Below are 26,869 nucleotides of genomic sequence, written 5' to 3'. Positions count from 1 at the left end.
TTCATTTACAACAGACTATATAGATTAAAATGCACTGTTACAGAAGTATGTCAGCTAGTGACTATTCAAAAACTGTCTGTATCAAGGGGACTCCAGCTGAGGTTCAGCACAAGATTAACTAACACCAGCTTGAGTGCCTATATGTAGAAATACTCACTTTGGTAAGTATCTAAGTTTCCATTACAATCAGTGGATGTCAAGAAGGCAATCAAAGAGCAATTCAGTACACCTTGGAGTAGCTGGTCAGTTGAATTACTCTCCAGGCTTTGACCATATTAAGCAGGTCTCCCTTGAGTTTAAGGGAGTTTAGATAGCTAGCTCACAGGTAGACACACAGGTGTCTGAATACCAAAACAAACCCTCGCTTTAAAGGACTTTAAAGCACGATATTATGGCACTTTCTGACTACAACAGAGTTTCATGCTATTCCAACCTGTTTCCACTAAGATTCAGATTGGTTTCTGGCTTGGAAGAATAACTTAAATGGTGTACACCAATTAGGGTATGCAATTGTTGTTCTTCTACCCTTTGTGTATGTGGCAGAATATATTATATAATTGCCAGATCACATACTGTTATTTTTAATCTCAAGACCCTGTTTCATTCAGTACAGAAGCCTGAAGGCACATGCGATAGAAGAATTTCAGACACAGAACAAGGGGACACTGCACACCTGTTTGAGATCTCCCTTCACAGTTCTCATATGATTTACAGAATCTTGTCCTGGAGTATTTATCATAAATTAAATCATGTTATTTGCCATTGTATTCCTCAAGGATTACATCTCTTTCTCTGTATATCTCTCTCCGCTTCTTATCATTTTTTGCAGGCAAGTGATTTCCCCCTCAATCCAGCCAAAACACTGTCAAAAATAGATAGGAAGGAACTGATCTGTGATGCATTCTCAGACTACACCTAATGTGCTTAAGAAATCACAGACTTCAATGGAAAATTACAGTAGTTACATGGTGAGAAGCACAAAGGATGATCTAGCAGTGGTTTCTTATATTAAGAAATCAATACAGTGCTCCAAGAACTGTGAAACCAAACTTTTGGGGATCTCCTGAGTCTGCTGAGGCTGAAACCTACAATCCACAACTTCCCAGGAGATTGCCCTAACCACACCACAGGTTTTCATCCCATGTCTTAAAACTAGGCCACATCTCAGCAGAGAGTTCCTTGTAAATAGGGTGAGAAATGGGTAGTTTGATCTCATACCCAGTGATGAGCACCGTGAAAGGAAGGGGTCAAGGTCTTGGGACCCCACTCAAGGTCCTGCTTTTATGCATTGTGAATTAAAATATCAGTGGAGAAAATGTACAACTGACTTGGGTAGCAGGTATTAGGTGCCGCTGTTGCAGCCAGGAAAACAAACCAGTCCTCTGAAGCCTGGCCCTAGCCACTGCCCTTCCATCATTTACAAATGAATTTGGCTCCTACTCTAAAGAACTCGAGTAGCTCCTGCTGTATTAAAATGATTTCATAGAGTATTTTTAATCCCTTTTCCAAATAAATGAACACAAAGACCTATAAATAGGTTTTAAATTACTGTCTCTATCACACACAGTTGTGGAGGACATGAAATCTCCTGGGAGTTTGATCTGTGTTAATTAAATCCAAAAAAAACTCCGTAAGGTCTGAAGCATGCTTAATGAATTAACATAGAGGCCTCATTGAGCAAAAGCCTTTTAAACTCCAGTGAAACAAATCAACTCACATTTTATTATTATCCACTTAACAAATTTAATCTGTCGCTTTATATCATGTGAAACCACAGTTTTTCATAAATGCTAATTAAAACCATTAAAAATGGAAATCTTCTAAGGGGCTTATGCAAAGTGTGAATACTGATGCAAAGAGATAGGCCTGTTTGTCCTTATGAATGAAAGATGGCACTTCTGCTATAACAACCTGCACTTGAGAAATCTGCTGGAAGTAAGCATAGATGCCTAAACAAATTTCAGACACTCTTCAGGGAGCACCACTTAGAGGAAACCATTTCACTGACAGGGTGCCACCAGTTTTGAGGAATGCCATCACACTTGAACCACAAAAAAATGGAGAAAGGAAAACAAACTAAAATAAAAAATAAAGTACCTCCTCATTTGAATTCCTAGAATCCATACAAATTGAAGCCAATTTAGTGATCATCTATAACCTGACCCTTGAATTGTTAATGTATGGGAATAGTGATGCTTATAGCAAAACAGCAGAACTTGGTCTGGTAGGATGCTCAGAGCACCCGACTGAGTAACCTTTGAACAACGCAGGAAGTGAGGAAATTAACATGCACTACATCCTTTTTTTAGCAATTGGTTTTATCCTGCCAATTTTTTTCCAAGCATGCAAGAGGAGCACGTGCACATGACTGCTGCCAGATTTTCTGCTGTTAGATCCTAAACAGGATGACAGGTCAGTAGGAAGAAACATGAACATTTGTTTAAAAATTGTCTTAAAGTCCGTGTAAGCAGCCTTTATATCTGGATTTCTTTACATATTCATCTGACCTTTTCTGTTTGTCTTGCATATACAGAGTCAATTTTTTATCTTTTCTCCCTAAGCTCTTCAGACTAATACATTTCCCAGCACCAGCATAAATCAGAAAAAAAAAAAAAACCCTTCCTCACAAAATCATAGAAAATAACAACTTAAAAGCTCATCAGGAAATATTTCATCCATTAACATTCCTGATGGATGTTCATATAATATGATTTTTAAAAGATCCAGTGGTGGAGATTCCTTTACATAAAACCAGAAACTTCTCAGTAGCAGCAAATATAGGCCAGAGGATATACTCATTTTTTATTATTACTTGTTCACTACTATTTGCTAAATTAGAAATCACTTACTTTTACTTTATTGTTATATTTATATAATATTTATATCATAAATTAAAATATATGCATATACATAAATATAATTGCATAGTTACATTTATAAAATTTTATTTATATTTATAATATGAAAATTCTCCTGGCTATTTAATTTTATTAGACAATATGTCTCACTATTGGAAAAAGTGCTATTAGATGCTGCACATCATGTTTTTATCACAGTGACTATTTTCTTTTAATCTCAACTATCCTAATTATCAGGACCTGCAGACCTCCAAACAATATTGTTCATCTATAAATTACACTTGTGGTGTAACAACAATTTATATTAACACATGCCACAACTCATTAAAGATAAGCTAAGTTTACCAAAAAGGGATGGCACCTATTGCTGGTAAATGTGATGGCATTTTGTTCAGTTGAGGAAATTCAAGACAGCTCTGAGTCACTATCACTCACATGATGTTCAAGTGCCCACACACAAATAATAATACACACAACTTTTTACCCCAGACTTCATACCTCAAATGTCTTAGACCAGTGCTTTCACTCTAGTTTCACTTTCTGTCAACATAACACTCTGAAAAGTAAATTTTGCCAAGATAGGATAGTATCCTCAGACCTGTTTCAGGCAACATTAAGTTGGCTCAGCCATTCCAACTGGGGATTTTTCCTCCATTAGGGGATTCCTTACATACTTTTGTGCCAGGATATTGTCTTTACCCTTTTCCCTAAAATAGAATCTGCGGTTACAATAATACCTTCCAACAAATTGGACAGAACCAGGACACTGAAGAAGTGAGAAAAAGCCACCTTTGTCACGTCTCTCTGATTCTGTGTCATAAACAGGTGAGGTATTTGAGAAGACAGAAAAAAATAGTAGCAGTAGAACAGATGTATTTAGGAAGGGAGAAAACTGAGTCATTTCTGAAAAATCCAGTAGTTGATCTCCCTCTTATTTTCAGTAGGAACTGCTCAGAAGAAGAAAAAAATGTAAAAAACAAAAGAGAAAAACAACCATAAATCAACATATTGGGTGGCAGCAGAAATAATGTGATAAGAAGGAAAAAAAAAGCAAAATAGTCAAGCTAGAGAAAACAAAAGGGCATTTCCAAACCTAGAAATTTAACTATGGGCATATTATTTTCAGAAAAGCCCATGGGAGTATCTAGGCAAGACCAAGACAGTTATTTCTAAAATGGCAGAATGATGTGAAAGTGGCAAACTCGAAAAAAATCCAGAAGTTGGCACAAACACAAACATTGCACTTAAGCTCTAGTGATAAAACAGAAGAGGATGGATAATTTCACAGTTAGTTACTAACAAAAGAGTGATAGCTGATCAGTAAGTAGCTGTTCTGTTGGTGTTAAAGCATTCACAGCATTGAAAAACCACCACCATTGGGTAAGAGGCACATGCAACCTGCTCAGAACCTGGCAGAGTCTCCAACAATCTTAAGAATGATTCAACAAAACACATAAAACAAAGAAAAACTTATATTCCATCAGGAAGGAGAATGACATGCAAGACCCAGGCTAAATGCTTTACATAAACATATTCACATTTTTATTTATGAAAACTGAGTGTAAAAAGAAAACAAAGCAAAATGGTAACATAAAATCTACAACATATAAACCTGTCTTGTGTGTATGTTCATAGTTTATCGTGATACTATTTTATTGCATCAGGCAGCAACTTTGCATTTCATAAATACTTTTTTTCTTCTAGCTACTGCTGCTTTTTATGTCTGTTTTCTACCTTGTCCTTTTATTACCTTACAACCCAACTGTCTTATTAAGACTTAGTCGTATTAAGAACAGAGCATCTTGGTTTTTTACATATTCCCCCATAGTTGAGGCAAGAGAAGCTTCCTGTGTTAGACAGTGTAAAGGTAGAGGGAAAAGGGTCCCAAAGATCCCAAAATTATAGTGAGTCATTTGGACATGATATAGAGACCACCTTATGGAAAAAAGATATTGATAAAAAAATGGCCAAGATACAAGAAATTAGAACAAAAACAGCAAGGAAAAAAAAACCCACAATTTTGGAATTCAAATACATGAAATTAAGAGTTTTTAACGCTATGGCAAATTTAATTTTTCAATTAGCTGTTTCACATCCAGTCCTACCTCTTCCACTAAGAGGACAGGTATTTTTCAGGTATATGCATAGCCCTCCTTCCTTCTTAGACCATGAGGAGAAAGCTCCTCATCATTGAGGGTAAGCAGAGAAAAAGGATTTATAATACTTTCCACTCAATGCTACTTTCAAAGTCTTAAGGAGCTAGGAATCCTGTGTTGTATACACATATGTAGATATGTAGAGGTATTCTGTGTGTTTACACCTATGTGTTGCCTATATGTGCCTGTGCAGTTCCAATCAACATCACAAGTCGTGTGACGTTGGACTCAGCGCTTACAGAAAGTGCTCACACGCAGAACAAGTGCGCGCAAAACAGCTTCAGTGCAGGCTGCTCCTCTGGAGTCATGGCATGCACAGTTAAGGGCATCTCCTCCGTGGGAAGGCCAAGCCCTCAGATGCAAGACATTTCCTTTCTGAAGGCCAAGTTATCCCTCTAGACTCCAGGAGGAGTCATTGCCACAGAAGGAACTGGTGGTGAAGTATAACTACATTTAAGATCAATTGAAAAAAGAACATGTGTGGTCTCCTGTTTAAGCATCACGTGTTTTGCAGTATGCTGAAAGAATATAGATCCCCCTTTCTTTAGACCTAAAAATACATAATGACATTTGAAATAAGGAAGTACGGTACAAATATAGATGTGGGAGATTTCAGCATTGTCATCCTCTGCTGCTAAAAATCACGATAAAATAACTAACCAACCATTGTTCTATATACACAGAGGCACTATCAGAAACTGAGCAATTACAGGATAATGCGTGTTTTCCATACATTTTGATGTCTTTGCTCATACTTAGCAGTGCTTTACTTCTTGAGTAGCTTATGTCAGTGGTAAAACTCACGCAATCAGCATAAACATATTATAAAATTTTATTATTTTTTAATGTTTCTTCATTGTTCTTCTAAAATGTAAGTAAATATAAATGCATCCTTCTATTTTTGTGGGTTTGATTTAGGAGAATTTTTTTTTTAAAGATAAAAGGACCAGAACAATCACTGCTATATTTTTAACAGAGTTATTTTAAATCTTAGGTATGTCAGGAAAAGATAATGCTTTGTAGAATTGAGAAAACAAGATTTTTTTCTAGCAATTATGGTTATTAATTAGAAAAAAAATTTCTAAGTGCTTTTGAAAATACGAAGAAAGTGATTGCTGTTAGGTAAAAATAAAAAATAAATCTTTTGTGATAAATTACTGCACACACCTATTTTTATATGACATCCAGACATTCTACAGACACTCTGGGGGCAGTAGTACATGAATAGACTTCTTGACTTCATCAAATCTGTAGAATCTGAATGCCAATGAAACATGAGTTGAGATCTTGGGGTTTGGTGTTTTTTTTGGTTGGTGGTTTTTTTTTTCTTTTTTTTTTTTTTTAATTTTTCTTTTTTTCATCTAATCTGCTTTAAATACAGATTGACCAAAGAAGGGACAGAAAAATCAGAACCTGGTTCCCTCTCAGTGTCAAAAGTTTGGGGTTTTTTTCTCTCTCTTTTTCACCTAGCTTCCTTTTTCTTGGCTTGAGAAGTCTCTGAGAGTCCATCAGAGAGGTTACTTTCCCACCATCTTACATCCAGTCCAGCTACTTCAATTAGAAAATAAAGTTCTGGATCTGTCACTGCGTCTTTCTAAAACTTCTGACCAAAATCAGCAATTATAAAGCAACTTTACACCCAATGCCATTTAGACCTACTTCTTGTAATCGAGTGGTGAACAGAAGTATATGTGCAGGAGTCTAATTGAGTGTGAAATCATTATATTACACCAGATCCTACATCTTTCAAAATCCCACACTGGATTTTTTGCTCTGTTTTTCATCAAGAGCACAGCAAAAATCAAAAAGAGGGATCAGGGCCAGTAAATTATTCTTTCCTCTACACATTGGGTTTTACATGGCTGGAAATCTTTCCACCAGAAAAAATTGACTGGACAAGTGTGGCCCCAAGGAGGACACCAGAGCTTGCCATCAGGACCAAGCCATCAACCTTGACCCAGCTGCGGGATGCACTGGACAACAGGACAGGGATAGCTGCCACTTCTTCCCCTGGTGCTCTTCCCTTTGCACTCCCCAGTGCAAATAGGGATGTGCAGCTGGAGCACTGACAAGAAGCTGACTCAGGCCAGTGCATCAGCCATCACCAACAGCTACTGAGCACTGCACCTGCACACAATGCTGTAACAGTGATTTTTAGCAGCATACATCGAAGAATATGTTTCACTCAAGAACACCAGACCATGTCTAAACATCTTAGCACTGATCTTGTGGAACAGTACGATAGCAGTGTAATAACAATAACCTGGTATATCACATGAAAATTTTACACGTAATAATGAACTTCTCAGCATCTTCGTGAAACAGTTAGATAAACACACTGGCATTAGTGTTACTCTTTCCCTTAACACATTAGTTTTCTCATTTCATTAGCCCTTCAAACTACAATACAAAGCATTTTATGGCAATGAGATGTCTTTTCCTATTTCTTCAATACAATGACCCCCATCCTGTCCATAACATCTCTGGTCATCACTATAATACAAACAAATAATTAAAAAAAATTTTAATTCTCACAGCTGGCTGCAGTGAAGTTATGTCTTTGAATTATTTTTTTAATAAGTAATACATTTCAGTCAGTAGTATCTGCTTTCTTCTATTTCCTGAAGAAATATTCTGAAAAAAATTACCTTCAGTAAAGCTGCAGGCACATTATTTGCTGTATGTATTTTCTGCACTGGCTTTTCAGTCACAGAACATGCTCTCCTTCTGTTCTAAATGAGCAACTGTGTCTCCCCTTAGACAAGGTCATGCTATATAAACCAAAGTCGCTTCCTCTTTTTTGCAGAATACTCATTTCCCATTTATTAAGCAGAAATGTTAAGCTGTGACTAACATAAAAGCATAACTATTTTGATTACTGTCTGCCTCTCAGGGAAATTTCAGGATTTTACTTTAAAATTAGAAGCAATAGGTGTTTCTAAAATGTTGCTCCTCTAACACAATTCTACTAAAGAGGTCATGAAAAACAACACAGTATCATTTAGCAAGTGTTGAACACTGCATATAATAAAAAATCAAATGTACGTTTTTAGTCTAATGAATGACATAACTTCAATACCAACAGCTAAAAGAAAAAGAGTACAATTGATGATAATTTCCTTATAAGATACAATGATTTAGAAAAAATAATATATGTGAATATTCTAACATTATTTTAATTACGGGTACGATTTTTCTCTTTATCCACTTTAAGTGTTCCAGCAAATCAATACACAACTTGTGTTACATTTTGCAGACTATAATATTTATAGATTTTTCAGTGAAGTTGTGTGTATACTTAGAAAGCATTGTGACAATTAGTTTCAGAAAATAGCATGTGTCATTTCATCATTAATAGGCGGGATGCAAAACATTTTCCCTGGTCTGAAAACAGCTCTCAATGCATTTTTTCTTCTATTGCATTTGGTGTTGAAATATATTTTTTCTTTATATGAATTTTAGATATTTTCATGACTGATTCAAGAGCTTTCGGGAAATAAACTCTTTATGTCAAATCTCATTTCTTCATTAATGTTGTTTTAACTGTCCACAAAAATGGCATCTCTGAATAGAAAAAGTACTGTTTGCTGCATAGAGGTTTACAAATTATTTGTCTGAGTTTGAGGAAGTCTTTTCCAAAGTTGCCATACATATGGTTTTGCCTTGGGTGTGTTCTTTTTTAACTTCCATAAGAATTTGTTCTCCAGGCAAAATTGTTAAGAATTTTTTTTTGCCTTTGCTTAGAATTTTAGCATGCACTTCAAGGTATTCAAGATGTGGTCAGCTCTGCGTATTCCTGAAGTAAATGGGCTTCTTAGAAATACCAGATGTGGTACGGTCAGGGCTAATTCATAGATTAGAATATTTCTGGATATGTAGATGTAGGAGCCTACCACCTGCAGGTAATTCAGTGCTCTCTAGGACCTCTGACTTTGCAACTTCAGAGCTTCTTAGCTCATGCTCGTAAGAAGTAACAAACTTGTCCAGGAAATCCTCTGCTTAGGTGCTCCTGCTCTTCCCCTAAATAAGGATCAATATTTAGGTTTTGGCATTCCTAATACCTGACCAGCAACTTCCAAATTCAAAAGCCAGCAGTACATAACCACAAAGATTACCAACCATCTCCACACATTTGGTTTATTACGACAAGTTAGCTTGCTGTTTGTGAGTTTTGCCATTGAAATGCAAGCGAACAACGCACACACTGACAGTTTATGAGGTTTTCACACTGCTGTCAGCCAGGTCCAAACCACAGCCCTCCTGCTGGCCACTGAGGAGCCAGGCTGTTACCCCACCAGGGTACGGGAACCACTTGGGTTCCTCCAACCGTGCTGAGAGTGCACTGAAGGCCACATTCCCATCTCAATGTTAGACAAAACAAAATCCGATCAACCCTCAGGATGTCATTTTAGCTGATTCCCACCCACACTACCCTTCTCTATACTCCCACGGTTTCATTATATTACTTCACCTGAAATTCCCTGAGTAGATACCCTCTCCCCACCCACACATAAAACGTTGTGCCTCAAAATGCCATTTGATTCCACACTCTTGTGAAGGAACCTTAAAGGAAAGCTTCCCCCAGAAAAATCTACCTTTTCCATTGTTTAACTTTATTTCAACGTAACCCTCATACCATAACAGCTATCATGGAAAGCTGAAAAGTAGTAACAGCAAATGGCAGAAACTATTAATAGTGTTTAATAAATTTCTTCTTTGTAATTAATATATCCATTCTTTGTACACAAGCCTTCATTCAGCATCAGTAGCAAAATATCCTAACTCTTTAAAGATGAACCAGTCCTTCCAGCCTGTAATATTGCATAGAGTCTGTTGTGATAGGCCACTCTGGAGCATCTTCTAAAGCCAAAGCTTCTGACCACTTTGTCTCTTTCTCCAAAATTTTTATTGTCTCAACAGTCATGCTGAAGTAGGTAAAAGGAAATATTACTGGCATTTTAGTAATTGTCTATTTCTTTAAAGGAAGTTTTTCTATGCTTCCCTACTCTACTTACTGGTGACTTCCTCTTTATTCAGTATGACTAATTTATAAACCAACAGCAACCTAGTTCTTTTTAGAAACTCCCAGGAGGTGCAGTTGCTGCACATACAGGAGTTTAACTGCTGAGTCATTGTGTATCTGATCATATCAAAACCAACTTCTAAACATACAGGTTTATATAAAAATTAAATCAAAATCACTAGATAATAGTAAAAATTTTTGTTCTGGATCTATATTTGTATATAAGTAGTATAAAGCACTGAGGATTAAGAAAATTTACTGCATGGCATGTTCAGTAGGACAGAGTGTCTGAGCTTCCTATCCACCTCTCAGTGGGACTGCAGGTCTCACAATGGAAGAGTTCTTATGCTAAGAGATAGTGTTCTTAAACTTAAGAAATAAAATTCCAAATATAGAACCTCAGCTGACAGTTCTCACTGTAGAGAGCTACCATAAGTGATGTAATATTTTTAACACATTAGCAATTTATGGAGAGAGAGATTTGTTTACTTCTAAAAGCTAAATCAAATGTATAATAATGACAACAAATTGGAATATTAAAATAAATAAAAAAAAATAATAGGGAATAAAGAGAAGCAGGAATTTAACCTGTGGCATCTGGGAACTGCCAGTACTACCTACCAGTCCATGCTGATCCTGTGCTTGCCTTAGGCAAACTAGCTGTCCCACTTTTTCACTCAAAAATGAAAACCTAATTTCAACAATGAAATTCTGAGTTCGATGTTCCATATAGGTTCCCTTGACTAATACATGCTTCATATGTACCTCTTCCTATAAAAGACAGCTACGTACTCTCTCCTGATTGCCTGCTATCTGAATGCATGAATTGTCCAAGTCTAGAAGAAAAAGAAATAAACTATGAGGGAAGAATTAGTCATTTTTTTTTTTACTCAGATGATCTTTAGTCATGTATTAACAATGAAATGTTCAATGACAAATGCTAAACTGTATCACCAATACAAAGTTTTTTCTTTGTGGTAAATAACTGCATGTCATAGTAGAACAGAAACAATAATTATTTCTTTAAGTGAAAAGGAGAAATTGCTGGAGTGAGAGCTATACAGAGACACGCGTTGTCCTATTCTGGCTTGCGATTTTATTCGTGAGGCTTATTATATGAGATACATACTTTAACATTCCCTGAAAAACAAACCAAAAAAACCAGAAACATACAGACAAAACAAACAAAAGAGAAACCACACACACACACACACACACACAAAGAAAACCTAAACCACAAACCCTAAGAAACTGATTCCTGCAATTCATACAACTGAAGTATAGCTGCATACAAAACACTCACTCCGATGCACCTTCCTTTAAACAAGTATCCAGTTAAAGACATGGAAAAGCATTAGATAGGAGAATATATTACTATAACTAGCATGAGGTCCAGGATCCTTTCATCTCTCTGGGTGTATTTATATGGGCCTTACTCAGTGAGAATTTGGCAGCTTTGCCCCAGGACATCGACCTTCACTGCTGCCTAGCATGCTGTCCTCAACAGATGCAACCTGCTGCAACGGAGGGTAAAAATGCTGAGTGAAAAGGTGTAAGGTGGGGACTCCACACAGGGAGTGAGGTTTTAGGTACTGAAAGATATTCAGGAAGAAATCTCTGCCGTGTGCACTGGTCCAAGCACCATGAGCAACCATCCCTAACCCACTGGAAGAAACACATACATGCTGCAATTACTAACACAGGAAAACCAGATGTTTGCATTTTCTTAATTGATTATATTTGCTTTGGAGTTCTTTTACCAAAACTGTCACCTACATAATGTTTCTGAAATGTGCTTCACTGTGCCATTTTAAGTCAGAGAAAGTACTACATTCAAGCTTAAGTGAAAATAATTTTTTTTTACTTGAGAAATTGTTACCCCTAGTTCAAATTTCTGCAACCCAACCTGCCCCATTTTCTTTCAGATTTGCAGAAAATTCCACCAGTATCACTCAGCTGTTTGTGAGTAAATCTGAGGGAGGACTTTTCAAAGAAAATAACCAACAGAAAACGCTGCCTCACTAAAGAATCCCTTTTTGCAGAAATGAAAACCTTACTGAAGTTCTGTAAGTTCTAAGTTGCAACTTCCATGAAATTTCCAGGCAGAAAAAGAAGTGTGAATTGCAGTACAACAGAAGCAGCTCTGCCCTCCTTTCTGGCTTTCTTGCATCCCAGGTGAGAAACACAACCAAGGAGCTCTTGGGTGACATTGAGTTGGTCATTTTTTTCAAAAGCTGTTTGCATAAAGAGATGAGAAAACATACTGAAGCAGGATTTCTTTCCTTTCCTTATGAGGTGAATGCACTAACTAGAAACATATTTATTATTCTGAAACCTCTTTCTCTTAAGAAACGTGTGGATTTTGGTTTATTGTAAGACAACACAGGACTTCTTAAGGTCAGAAACGTCTATATAACACAAAATCTTTGCCTCATTTAGATCAACACTTTCTTATAGCTGTCCCCAAAAATACCATGTTTTGGGTTTGGGGTTTTGTTTTCTTGATGGTAAGCATGCCTTCAGAAATACCAGAATTCAAATTCTGTGTGGTCTTTCTCTCCTTGCACTTAAAAACTCCACAATTTTAACTCTAAGCTTGTCTGACTTCCGAATTCATCTGGACCAGTTCCTTGTATGTTAAAAGGTACAGAAAACCATTACTATTTCATACAAATATTTGCTTTTAATATGAAAAAAGTTTCACACAGTCATGACCCCTAGCCAGAGAGAAGGGTATTCCCTTCAGAGTACATGGAAACACCAGCATATATCTTCAGTAGATAGAAATTCCTTCAGACATCAACAGACAAGCCTACCAATGTAAAGCAGTATAGCATTTAGAGAGTTAAATGTCTGTCATCCAGGCTGTTAGTTAAAATTAAAAAGTAGTCAAGATATAGGCTTGGGTCTCACAAGATCATTTTGCATTAAGGAAGAGAATTTTAAGAGCTATCTGAATCGTGTAGTATTGCATTACTTCTAGGAAAAGAAATACTTCACAAACCCATAAGGTGGCAGCAAACCCCTTTTCAGTCGAGAACAGTAACTTTGTCCTCTGTTTTTTCACGAAGTTAATGATTTTGATTTGCTTTAACACCGACTCCCTTATCATCCAATTAACACCAAAATAAGTTAGTTAGCACACCAGTAGCATATGTATTCCTCTAATTTAAAAAGTATACTATTTCTCACCAGGAACATCAGATGTTTTCATAAAGTAAAAACAAATGTCACATCCTCAGGGAAAAAGAAAAAACACTACCACAGTGAAAGGACAGAACATGCCCCACTGTGAGCTGACTGGTAACTTCTTTTCATGAAAATCAGCTGATATCAGTGCTCTGACTATTGAATGAGCATCACTAGCAGCATGGCTTATGCAACAGCTTGCTGTGACAAACTCCCGTTCTCCAGGTTTTCATGTTACTCAGATCCTTCCTAGTTTAATGCTATCCCCTGAAACAATATATTTGCAAGCAGCATGGAAAATATGCTACTTTTCACAGTCATGTTTACAGCTAAGAAATCTCTCCATCTGTGCACTAGAGAAGTTCACTGTCAGGAATGAACAAGCTGTATTCTGTATTAAATATTCTTATTGCTTCTACAACTCTATGGCTGCAACATAGTATCTGTGTTGCTAACAAGTCTGTAGGTCTCTTCTACAAGCCCTGTCCTTTTTTTTTCTCAAATCTGCTTGATGCAGGAAACAACTTACATATGTTTGGGCTTCCCCAAATATATTTAAACTTTTTTGCATGGAAAATGTGTCCAGGCAGGGTGAGTTGTACTGTATATCTATAAAGAATTGCAAGGCACAGAGTTATGGCTAGGCTCCTGACCATACAGAAATCCCAGACGCAGATACTCTGCATATGCATTCCTAATCTCAGTACACTTGTAGTTAACTTGGTTGGATTCACTGAATCTACGTTGCACAAATAGCCCCATACTTCCATCATACTTTCTGATTCTGTACAAATGCTAGCCTATAGCACCCGCTGTACAGAGACCACACTAACAAATACACACACAAAAAGATCACAGTTGAGTGTACATTTTAATTTTGTTTATAATAAACACCAGCCTAACCACATTACTGGAGTCTATATTTAACAGCAAGAGCTTGTTTCATCAGTTCCCAAATAAAGATGGCTTTTAAGCCTGCTACCCTGGCAATCTCAGCCTGGACTTTTGCAATTCAAGCTATTTTTAAAACTGTTCAGCTTGTATAACACAGCAAGAATGAAGACTTTAACTTCTGAGTCGTCAGATCCTTCCTAGGCTTCATCAGCGAATTAGCGAATGAGTGACTTGTAGTGATCCATAACAGCAGCCTGTGGAAGTAAACCTGAACTGGACCACTCTGTCTCACAGTCTGCAGGATTTGTAGCTGCAGCTTTAACAACTGTCACCTTTTCCTTGCCTGTGAAGGAGTGAGGAGGGTTGAATTTGCTGTTTCCTGACTTTCTCACAGGTGTTTCCTATTCCCAGGCCTCTTCTTAGTTCTTGTACCGTTCAGTAGACACTATTTTCCTTGTTTCTGCTTCCATAAACAGTTACTGAATGTTGCATTTTGTCAGCTGAAACAAAAGAAGTCAGTGCACATTACGCTAATATAGAAATACCCAGTGTCAGGATATCCCCCGGCCTTCAAAAATTACATCCTTTTTTACCTGTGTTTCATGCATTACTGTGAGTCATCTGTTTTTTTGCTTTCCTGATTCCATAAGATCATATATTACTTTGTCATAACTAATGCACCAATATTAATCACTATACATTATACATTAAATCTAAAGACAGAAAAGGAAAAAGGATTAAACAAGTTCCATATCTGCTCATTAAATTAATACAGTATCAGCTGTGAGCTAAACCTGTCAAAAAACTGAGCTGGTTTAGTCAAGAAGATTTATCAATGAAGCTTTTACATGGAAGAACTGTGATCTTTAATTAGCACTAAATTTTCTTCTTTGGACTTTGTTCAAAAGCTAAACTAACTTTCACTCTTGGGGCAAAGCAAAATAAGTTATAAAACATCTTGTCTGTGTAACCAAGAATAATTCTTCCAGCGGCTGGAAGACATTCCTGCTTTAACACACACATAGTTTGGGAATGGTTTAATGAAACCATGAAAAATACAGTGGTCTAAACCTGAAATGTTTTATATATTGAATATACTAATATTTATACATGGAATAAAATCATGGCATGGGAAAGCCATCTTCATTCAGCACTTACTTAAAGATATATGAATTAATGACAGGAATAAATCCTCTGATGTCATACAGTTATTCAGTTCCTTCAGAGCTAGAAACTGCTCTCAGGATTGCCTTCTTGGGCAATGGAAAACATGGGACATTCGTACTGCTCCTTATGATACCAGGGATTCCCTCATACCTCTCCTGTTTTTCCATGTGAGCTGTAACAGCTTCAAGACTACTTACATAAATGGAACCCTTAAGCTGAAAATTGAGCTTTTTAAGCAAGACATATCTTGGAGTTTTTATTTGTGTATAACTTCAACTGAAATGCTTAGTCTGCTTTTAGAACAGAGAACAGCACTGCCAGAGCTGAATTTTTCACCATTGTAAGAAGTTATCAGCCTCACCCTTTCATTCCGCTATGCTTGCTGAGATGCCTGCTCAGTGGTGCCAATTAAACTGTTTTCAGAGCCACATAATAAATGAGGCTGCTGTGATCTACACACACCAATGTGGGTACAGAAATATGCATATGGACACAGTTAAGAGTGAAGGGGACTGCTTTGGAGGAGTCCATGGTAATTTAGACGTATCTTGAACTGCAACCTGAGGATGTTGTTTTGACAGCTTTGGCTTACCTAAAGCAAAGGTGTCACGGTTCCCTCTGATCACTTGTTTCATGCCATCCCTTGATACAAACACTGGCAGAGTGAACTAATTCAGTCAGGTAAACTGGCTAGAATATGTCTAGCTTTCCTGCTGGCTTAGGAAGGAAAGAAAGTTCACTGCAGGATGAGACCAGCAGAAGAGAGGTGGTAAAACCCAGAAACTAGGAGCTGGAAGGTGTGGGGCAGCCTGCTGCTAGAATCAAGTTTGATCAGTTCAAACTGATGTGGAAAGGGAAGTGCAAAGGGGCAGCTTTTCATTGGAAATAAGTCTACAGCTCTCAAAGAGAAGAAAAATGTTGGGTGGGGATGAGGGTAACCGTAAGTTGTTACCTTACAAAAGGTAGACTGATGAGCTGCAGAGCTGTGGAGGCCAGCAATTAATTGTAAATCAGTAACTGACACCTATGATGTTATTTGCTTGTTTTTTCTGATTCACATGAAAGTAATTAAACGTTAAGTTTACTCCATTACCTTGTCAAAGTCAAATGCAACTTCAGTCCCTCAGTATTATAAAAGGGCCAAAGACAGTAGTATTACTAAGTGATTCAAGCATTGATCAAAATTTGGCGCTGGGGAGGGGTTAAGCAGGATGGATTGGAGGAAGAAGAGGCAAAGAAATTAGTCATCCATGTAAGATGAAACCTGCTGGCTAAACTCCTTTGTATTACGCCCACAGCTAGATAAATCAAAATGCTGCTAACTCAGCACCCAGATTATCTTTGGGTCCTATGAGTAATTTGTTTGAACTATTTGGTTTGGTTTCCACAACACAAAGGATCTTTCAAAGTTACTTTCTTCTGAGTTTCTACAAATAGTCTTGCTTTTGATAAAGAACTCTTAACAGAAAGTTGTAAGCCTAATAATATCTGAAATAGCCAAACTAAGAAACATTTCTTGGAATCTTACTTAATGGTTACTCACAGTGATGATGTTAATTCTTACAGTCTTTGGATCTAATGGATGTGAAAGGACCTTCCAAGCTCAGCTGTTCTTTGATTCTGTGGCTGTGTGATTCTGTTAAACTACTCCGGCCTCAAGGCTGCAAATACCCACCACAGCTAGTGGTGATCTGACAAGAAAGAGTGTGATTAACTAAACATTAAAGATAAAAAGAAATTGCTGTCTCTAAAGGATGACTCATATCACCCTAAGACTAGTGTCTAAATAAGCCAGATGAATCACACACTAGTAGTACTTACTTCTTTCCACACACTATAAAGGGAGCTCAGAGTGGCTAGCTGTGATTCATATATTTTGTTCCTACACATCTAATATTGAATGATGAAAAGCCCTTGCTTAATAATGAGAGACAACTGTATCTGTCTTCAGAGGGAATACAAGAAGCTATAGACTCCCCTACTATCTGCATTTATACCAGGGCAGTAGCAATGATTGGACAGATTTCTACTGAGCAACGATCTGTGGTAAACGTAGGTGCTGTTACCAGCAGCACTGCTGTTACACAGCATACACCTCCCATTTGTAGGTCTCCCCAGTAGCTGAGGTTTGTTCTTTTATTTACTTATTCTGGTTTAGTGTTTGGTCTGTTTATCTTTTCTTTTTTTTTTTTTTTTTTCCAGATAGCTGCTTCTTGTAGCTTCTAGGAACATCCACAGATAACAGCGTATGGGTGACTGAGGCTTTTTTAGGCTGGTTCATGATTAAAAGTCTCCTGCCTCTTTAATCATTAGCTTCCTACTGATTAGGGAGCTGTTCATACACGGTGAGGATACCTATCTAGCTGCTAAATAGAAATGTCACAAACAGTCTGGTAGTTAGCAGGGAAGCTTGTTTAGAGAAGACTTAAAAAGAAGCTACTCCAGGTGGTGTTGGACTGTGCAGCAATCGTGATGATGCACTGTGTAGCGCAGTCTCTGTCGCCAGCTGGTGAAAGAACCCTGGCACATAAAAGACCTCAACCGATGGCAGCTTGGAGGGCAGCTGGCCATTGTGGCTGCGGGGACTCTGGGCTGGGGTTAAAGCTGGCCTCATCTGTGGGAAATGTGCTCTGTTGAGGCTTCTTGGTAAAGGGGACTGACTGCACATGGTGATAGAGAAGGAATAAGAGATCAGCAGGTTCTCACAGGCACTTTGCAGAGACAAGAGACTGAGCTACACAGTCAAGCAAGTAAACATGGCACAAGGCTATGCTTGAACCCATGGGGAATGGAGACTTCCACAGCTGGGAAAACTGGAAGTTTATGACTTCAGGCACTAACAGAATGGGTCGTCCTCTGCCTTCAGATCTGAGGTTGGCATCCTGAGAGCCAACAAAGGGGCACAAGTTCCACTGGGGAGACTCTGGAGCCTGAAATGTGTGTTAGTACCAAGATGATGTGGTGACTGATAATGATTGGAGATCCTCTTATGTAGGGGATAGAGCTGCTCTCCCAGGAAAGTTGCTTTTTGCTGTGGACCTGATCAAAGACATTATGGAAAAACTGCTGAGGGTCATGATGCCCTCACTGCTCATCCGCACAGGCACCAAAAGATAGCTGGAGATAGTCTAGGTGATCTACAGAGCTCAAGAGGCAAAGCTGAAAAACAGGAATCCCAGGAGAATTTTCTTCAGTCCTTCAGGAATGGGAAATGACTGGCAGGAATGAACATCATCTGAGTTACCCACTACCAACCAGTTGCGTGGCTGGTATTACAAGCAGTACTTTGGCTTTCACGACTGTTTTGTAAATTCCTTTTTCCTTGATTAAGACAAAGGGAGATGTAAGTCACAGCCAACATTTATTAGAGCACTTATTAATTAAGCTGTTGTTATTAATAGAAGGTAACTATTTGCACAGTATGTTTCCCTCACCCAGTTGACTTGAACACATGTATATACTTGGAATAACAGTTAAAGGGCCAGCCTCAGCTGCTTACTCAGAAGCAAAGTCATATTGATGAGTCAGTGGCTTGTACATAGGTGATGAGTATAGTCCACCCAACGGTCCTTTGTTTCACCAGCTGTATACACAATCCTATAGTATTCATCTGCGCACATCAGCCACCACTGCTTCTTGTGGTCTGAGCTACACAACCCATTGCTGATGTTAGTGTAAACTAGTGATCAAGTACAAATTCAGCAAACTCTTCATGTCCTGATTTCATCAGTTCGTGTGGATTCTAAAAGGCAACTAGTCTGTGGAGATCCTGGAAGCTGGGATGACCTGACTTCATACAAGGAAAACATTTTTCACTATTAGTATAATTAAGCACTGGAGCAGGTTGCCCAGAAAGGCTGCATAAACTCTATCCTTCGAGGTTTTGACGACCCAAGAGGACAAAACCTGGAGCAATGCAGTCTCAGTGTTAATCCTGCTCTGACCAGGAGGCGGGAATAGATGAGCACTCTTACAATCTGAATGATTTTGTGAAATTCCATTCTTACTTTATAAGTGGGAACTATAAAAATGCTTACAAAAATTAGTACTTTGAGAAGAGTATCACTCTTCCTTCACTGACCCCTAAAGCACAGCAAGGTTACAGTTCGTGGTATACTAAAATCTCACTATAGTTTGGTCATCTGCTTCCTACTGGGCTCAACTTTCCTTCAACAAAGAAAATAAAATAATGAATTATTTAAAAAAAAAATAAATAATTTATAGCAGCCATGGCAGAATTTCATCCTTAGTTGTATTAGAATTTTAAAGCAGAAGGTATATTCATGCTCTACTATACTAAAATGGGGTTAACAATTTAAATCACAGTTACATCTGAAAGTTAATTCAAAATCACTGGCATTTTATAATGATCATCCAGAGATGTGAAAGTCTGTAAAGCAACTAGAGCGTTCTCAGACTTCACAACAAGACTTTTTATGTAATTACAGCAATTAATATCCCTCTGTTAATAACTTACTTTTCAGATTAACAAGCCACCCACGTAATACAATATAAAGAGGCTTCTAATTACAGAGACAACATTGTGATTTTTGAAAACTGTTTAATAATGCGTGATAAGTGACTGCCAACTTGCATCAAGATGTTTTAGGAATACGTCATAGACCTGATGTTTGATAATCCTGTTTTGAAGACATGTTTTAAATTGCAAATTGAATTGAAAGGAAAATGCAGCACCCTTCTGACAGAAGGAGTAGAATCTTGCAGCACTGAGTAGATCTTTAAAAGTGTAGCAGCACTTGATAAAACAAGTCTGTAATTTGTTGTTACTTGATGTAGCTGACCATCTGATGCAAAGCACACTGATGACAGAAAAACTGCTTTTAATAATCTGACTGGATCAAAAGCTGACAAGAATTATATGATTTAAACAAGGCATCCTCCCAGCAGGAAAGACAAGCTGGTCCAAAAGAAATAAATAGATATATGTTATTTGACTTAACTGACATCAGAAAATTGTAAAATGCTGGAACTGTGTCTTCATTTGGTTGATCCAGAGCAATGTATCTATTCTAAGTATTTATGAAGATGCTTATTCCCTTTCTGCATATGAAGCTCTTGGATTCTTGACTGATTTTTTTTTCTTTCTCAAATGTCATATGGGTTTACAGAAGAATTATTGTTTATATTTTATACATGAATACTGGCATACAGAATCATCAGGTTCTTCAAAAAAGAAATCAGTAAGATTTAAAGAATGTTAGCTTTCTTTCTGAAGATTTTTCCCTAACACAATAGTCAGTCATGTAACCATTTCAAGTTGCTGATCGCAGGGTGAATAATTGCTGAGCTACCTGGTAATGACAGGTTCCAAACTGAGCTACCAAAATGTGATAAGTTTTTGTGAACGCAGTTTGCCAGAGGTTTGTAAGATGGCAAAGTTAGGATCAAATTCACCTATTCTTTACAAGCCCTGAAAAGAGAAAACACAAGCTTACTTTATGCAAAAAATTCGAGCATTCAGTGCACAACTTAGAAATATTAGACTTATAGTTTTAGAGGCACTTTCAGAGGGGATAACTGACTTAACAAAAAAAAGTGGCAATTTACAAAACCAGGAAGAAGCGGTATATTTTTCCCAAACCTTATCTCCTAGTGCATAATAAAGTTGCCAGGGTTTGTAGAAATTGGCCAGTTTATAGATTCTAAGTGAAATTACACTCTCAACTGTCCCACATTAAATGGAATGGATAATTATCCAGAAACAGGGGTTTCTTCTTCACAGCAGCTACACTGCAAAAAAAAAAAAAGAAAAAAAATGCTTCTTGTCAAAGCTGTTCTACTCAGTACAAAATATTTTATGTACGTACTTGGTGAGACAGAATGTTTCCTTACCTTAGTGATTACAGGATTTGTCAGGGAGATTCAGTATAAAAGAGCAAAATATCAGATGAGGAGCCTCCATATTTCTGTAGCTGAGGACCCTAATCACAAGATGGTCCAAGTGGAGATTGCTACATCCACTTAACTTCGTTGTTGAATGTAGCCATTACCTTCTATTCAAAACACCTGCAAAATGGCCCTCTGGCTGTCAGTAGAATTTTCACTGAGATGGGCACAAAAGTTATTAACTCTGACAAAAGAAGACAGAATTTTCTCCACAATTCATGTTCTCAGAAACACCTTAATTATCTGGTTTTAACAATAAATCAACTTCTTTTTCTCCTCTATTTTTCACCTCTACAAGGAAATAACACAAAAAAGAGACAACAATAGACAAATTTTTAAAACAGAACGATGCACGGTAGGATGTGAGCAGTGAAGTTTTCATCTCAAATGTTTGACGTTTGACAAAGTTATAACAAACTGAAAATAGATGCTGTACTGGGAAGTGTTGGATGGCCTTGGTTATTGGTACTGCAATTTGTCATTCACGGAAAATAAGTGCAGAAAGAAATGAAAGAAAAAGGAGAGGTAGACATGTACGTGGGCACACTGCCTGCTGGCTTTCTTTTCTTGTGTACCTTACTGTGCATATTCACTTAGTAACAGATAAATACAAGATGTTATCAAGCTATATTAAAATACTTTTTTTGAGAAAAGAAGGCAAAACATGGATGAGAAAAGTAAACTAAGACTTCAGTCATTCCATATAAGGTAGAGGGAAGAAGATGGAAACCAACTAACAGAACAGCAAAGGGTAAGAAAATGCATATGTAGGAAAGAGAAAAGGAAAATATATTAAAAGCTCTTATCTGATGAACCAAGTTTCCTTTTATTAATGTTTTGTGAATCCTTTAGTCTTTACCAGTAAAGGAGTTACAGCTGTTGCATATAACAAACAACTGTCAGAAATTCTGCTGTAATTTTTCATGCCAAATACATACAGAAAAGAAAAAATACATTATACAGGTAACGAATACATGAAAACAGAAAATACAAGATATGATTTTAACAGCTTCTATTTTCTTCTCATTCATGCATTGTATGTCATCCAACAGCTTTGAGACAGCAATATATCCACTGTTCATTAGAACTAGATGCTTGACCACTTCACAATTTGGGTTTCAGTCCTTAGCTTAAATACTGTAACTATTTTACTGCTGCCCATTGAACAAGCCAGAATCTAGACAGTAATGTACTTCAAGGTATGCAAACATACTGATAATCTTTGGGATTCACAGATTTGTTTCTTCCTTTGTGATATGTACAACAGTCAGTTTCCAGTGATACACTATAAAAGACATGAAATCTGGAATGCCTCCTAAACAACCAGCCACCCATGCTTGCCTCTGCCAGTGCCATCTTCAAGGCCAACCCCTAATCCTCTCTGGACATCATTTCGTAGTAACATGAATTGCATGCCTCAGGTATAAATAACACCTTTCCCATTAAATGAAGGAACAAATATAAGGCAATTCTCTCCATGGATGACTTTCAAATCTCATCTGGCATTCCCATCTGCTGGATCAGAGTCTAAACTTCATTTAAAGAGGCATCAAGTGCTAGATTTGTAGCAAAGTTATACAATTACTTATGACCACTTAAGTCTGAAGAAGGATTAGAGTGCAGTAGAAAATCTTCCAGGACTAAAAAAAAGAGACGTGACAAGCCCAACCAGGGAGTTTGCTCACTGTAGTTTAGGTATTTGTACTAATTTTATTCTTTCTTACTGTACACCATACATAACACCAGAAACTATAAATCATCCCCACTGAGGCTAGTCCTTTGACAAGCTGTAAGCTACTGGGGAGGATTTCAAATGGGCACCTTTCTGGTTGGGCTAAGAGTGGATTTGATCAGTGAAAGAAAAAGCAAGAATGTCTGACCTATCAAAGTAGCAGCTTGGAGATGTATGACCCTAACATACAAACAATCCACTTGAGAGAAAAAATTCTGCTGGCAGAGCCAAGCCAGAAGATTTTTCAATGGCTATAAAAGGATTCTGGTATGCAGGAAAGCTGATGATCACTTCCTGTTTCCTAAGACTTAACAGACTTTCTTTTCTCAGATGTGGGTGGCAAATATCGTAAGAGTCTGTAATTACAAATGGACACATAAAGAATTCAATTACCTATTAATGTTCCTTGGCATTTGCAGTCATAAAAGCATGATCTCATATACTGTAACTACTTTGAGTAGTGTAGACATCATCTCTGCAAGCCTTTGCTGAAGTTATTAAATATACATTATAGCAAAAGAGTCACTATGATTCTATCCATCTGGTACTTATGTTATGCCTTTTTAGACATTATATACAATCTTTATCTAAATTATTACTAATGGAAAATCTGAGCGCTGCAGAACATTTGCTAGAGCTCTCCTGCATGGGAAAGAAGCCAAACAAGTGCTCATAACATTATATTGTTAACAGAGCTGTACAGGAAATTATTTCCCATCCCATTTTTTTTTTTTTTTTGAGAGATCAAAATTGTCTTGCATTGTATTGGAATGAAACCAAGAATGTCCAAAATGAGAAACCTGACAGAAACACCCTTTGCCCTTTACTGAACAGCATACTCCCATAGTGAAAGTATTTACCATAGTTACATATTTCTGGTCTGATCCAGGCAAAGCAGGATCAGATATTGGTCTTCTGTAACTCATGTTAATGCTTTAATCTTAGGTGAGATAGAAATCATTTTCTTATTTTCTCTCACTGTAATCAGAAATTCCACTTCTGATATATGCACTCAAGTTCCCCTCTGCATTTTTTATTTCACCTACCCCAAAACATTCCATGTAACATTTCCTTGTTGTATCCAAATGGATACAAAAAGGCCAATGTTCTTCTTTTCTGAAACTGAAATGTTTTTTGATAACCAGATTAGTGTATTAAGCCGCTTTGAGGCAAGACAGACTCCTACATTTATATTACACTTAGGATTCTACTTACAAAAAATCTTAAAAGCAGACAGTGTCATCCATTATAATGTATGAAGCACTGAGTAAACAGTGCAACCGCAATAATTTATCTGGAAGCTAGTCTGAAGTATTTGCTTCAAAGTTTAAACAAAAGAACTGTATATCAACAGCTCTACTAGAAATACATTTTCAGCATTGCTAAGTCGTTATGATACTATTCTTTCTCCCGTTCAAGGATGGACACATAAACCATCTATATAATCTACGCATCTAATATTTGGAGATACATAGTTACTGCGGATGCATTCATTGTTATGACATCTGAGTGCAAAGGAAATCATAAAACCAGGAAGACAAACTGACATATCATATACTCCCTGTGGTCTGTGGTCGCAGAAGGGAGTACGGGAGAAGTATTAGCTTTTTCCCATCTTCTGCCTGTTGTCTCCATGAACATTGTTGTGAGAAAGTTATTGCCGGGGTGCATCTTGCCCTTTCTACAAAAATTACCAAGATTTAAAACAGGTATTCAATATTTCCTAGACAACTGTGAGAAAGACCAGCTCTGTGCCCCAGAACATTTCAATTCTATGAGCCTGGCAACTTCAGAATCCATAAGTGAAAGAGCTATACAGGATTACATTCACAGAATAGAAAGTTATGTCTGCCAGACTAATTAAAGTTGTAGAAAACACAAAACCCACAATCTTAAAATGCATTCTTTATTGATGCAGATCTCAGAGGAAGTGTGTTCCAACAGCGATCTGCTGATTTGCAAAACAGAAGTCTGATGTTACTTTCTGCATTTTCTATTACATACATGAATTTGTAGGCTCCATATACAAATTCATAGATAGCAACGCTGTTAAAGTTTACTATATTTTGGCACTAAATTACACAATTGCAAGATACATAAATCACAACCAGAGCATCTCCAACTTAAGAGATTCAAGAAAAACATAAGCAAACCAAATCATCAGTAACCCAGCAGTATCATAGCTTAGTAGGAAAACAAAACAAAGCCAGAGCAATGTCTTGATCAAAACTACTATTATGCTATTATTTTCAAGGAGATAAAAATAAACAAAATACAGTTAAATTATACAAGATTTTGTTTCACAGTATTTAGCTTCCTAAAACAAAAATATGCTTCTATAACCACTCCCATATGAAAAGCACGTAATGAGAACTATGATACTTTAATCTCTCTGCTTAGCACAGTCAAAGGTACCTAGCAAGTCTTTGTAGTTGCTGGCATTTTTCATTATTACATTGTACCATTTGACAGCACATTCACTGAACAGGAATAATGTCCCGCTTAGTCCTTTGATCTTAGTTGGAGACAGCTGTGAGCATGGAAGGAATTCTAACTGCATAGTCCCAGACGTACCAACATTTCAGACACTCTGACTTCCCCTTGTCTTTCACCCCCAAAACTAGCAGGAAGGAGCCACTAAACCAAACAAAACAGAATAAGAAGAAGAAATGAAAAACAAAACTCCAAATTGAAACAAACAAAATTAATGCAACAACCTTTATTATTCACCTCTCTTAAAAACAGACATTGAGCACAGCAGCATTACCTGATGGCCTATGTTCTCTCATTTTTTCTAATGTTACATCCTGAAAACATCCACTCTTAACTTTGTAATTAACTCCTTGGCAAAGGTCTGCTGCACAGATCCATCGGTAGGAGTGACTGGCCCATGCCTTATACCGTGATGCCTGCCCCAGCAGAAAACTCAAACAGGAGTTTTGCTTCTACCTGTTAACAGACAACAAACAGAACTAGTCTCATTTTCGCTTTGGTGCAAACACCTTTCAACAAGTGATGGCAGATAAAAAAATAGAGCACTGAAAGAAAAGTGTATTTGGCCTCTGGGGAAGAAACAAAAAGACCTAACGCTTACTTGAGAAAAGTTGATGTGTGGAGAGAAAAGATAAGATCCTACAGATGAATGACAATATAATCTATTAAATCATACGTCACAACTGCATAGGGTAGCTGTAAAGTCTGCATGAATGATTGTTACTTTTTCCAAAGAAGAAAAGAAATATGAAAGAAGAAAATATTTCTGGAAGTATTCTATCTTTTAAATTCTTAATTATTTTCTCATTTTATACCACATATACCTTATATATAAAATATATTTTATATTATCAGTGACATCCCAGGACTGATCATGTGCATCTGAGTTTGAAGACTGGGACCAAAGTATAATTTTTTTTTTTTCCACAGTATTCATCCAGTGCCAACAGGAGAAAAATTGTTGTTTGGTTCAATAAATAGCAAAAAAAAATCACTACTGTAAAATGTGTGGTAACACATGATGAGATCAGGTTCTGGAGTGTCAAAACTTTTTGAGTGGATTCGGGTGAAAGTAAATCCACTTGGGCAAAACTAGTAATTTCCTCCAGATGTTATGGAGGTGAAAGGGAGAAGAATTAGGCCACGAAACTGGCTTCAAAGAGCAGTTCTACTCAGTCTCAGGGTTTGGGCTGGGCAGCAGGATTCTGCTGCTGTCATACCTCTGCCGGGGTCACCCTGCACAGCAGTCCCATTCCCCACCACCCCCATAGCAAATGGGCAAAACCAGAGCTCCTCCACTGGCTCAACCAGAGCCCAGCCCTACAACGGTGACTTTGTAACTGGTTTTACTAGGATGTGTCCATCCGATGCCTAGCGCAGCTCAACCGCCCGGCGGCCTTCGGGGCTGCCAAAGGAAGGTGGAGGCTGGGACCCAACCCTTGTAGACATG

General features: G+C 37.4%; 1 long non-coding RNA gene across 1 annotated transcript; it reads right to left on the bottom strand.

Annotated features, from left to right (window-relative positions):
- Positions 1-24,815: 24,815 nt before the first annotated feature.
- Positions 24,816-25,905, bottom strand: LOC133276374 (uncharacterized). The gene is made up of 2 exons (XR_009745853.1): positions 25,694-25,905; positions 24,816-25,563 (listed from the first exon to the last, which is right to left on the bottom strand). It is a non-coding gene; the product is annotated as an uncharacterized LOC133276374 (long non-coding RNA).
- Between the last annotated feature and the right edge of the window lie 964 nt (positions 25,906-26,869).

The sequence above is a fragment of the Pezoporus flaviventris genome, unplaced genomic scaffold, assembly GCF_033815535.1.
Source record: "Pezoporus flaviventris isolate CSIRO_AGI_PZ_B2104156 unplaced genomic scaffold, CSIRO_AGI_Pfla_v1 ptg000045l, whole genome shotgun sequence".
Taxonomy (NCBI): domain Eukaryota; kingdom Metazoa; phylum Chordata; class Aves; order Psittaciformes; family Psittacidae; genus Pezoporus; species Pezoporus flaviventris.
Note: the sequence above shows the minus strand (reverse complement) of the source record. Positions and strands in the feature narration are given on the sequence as shown.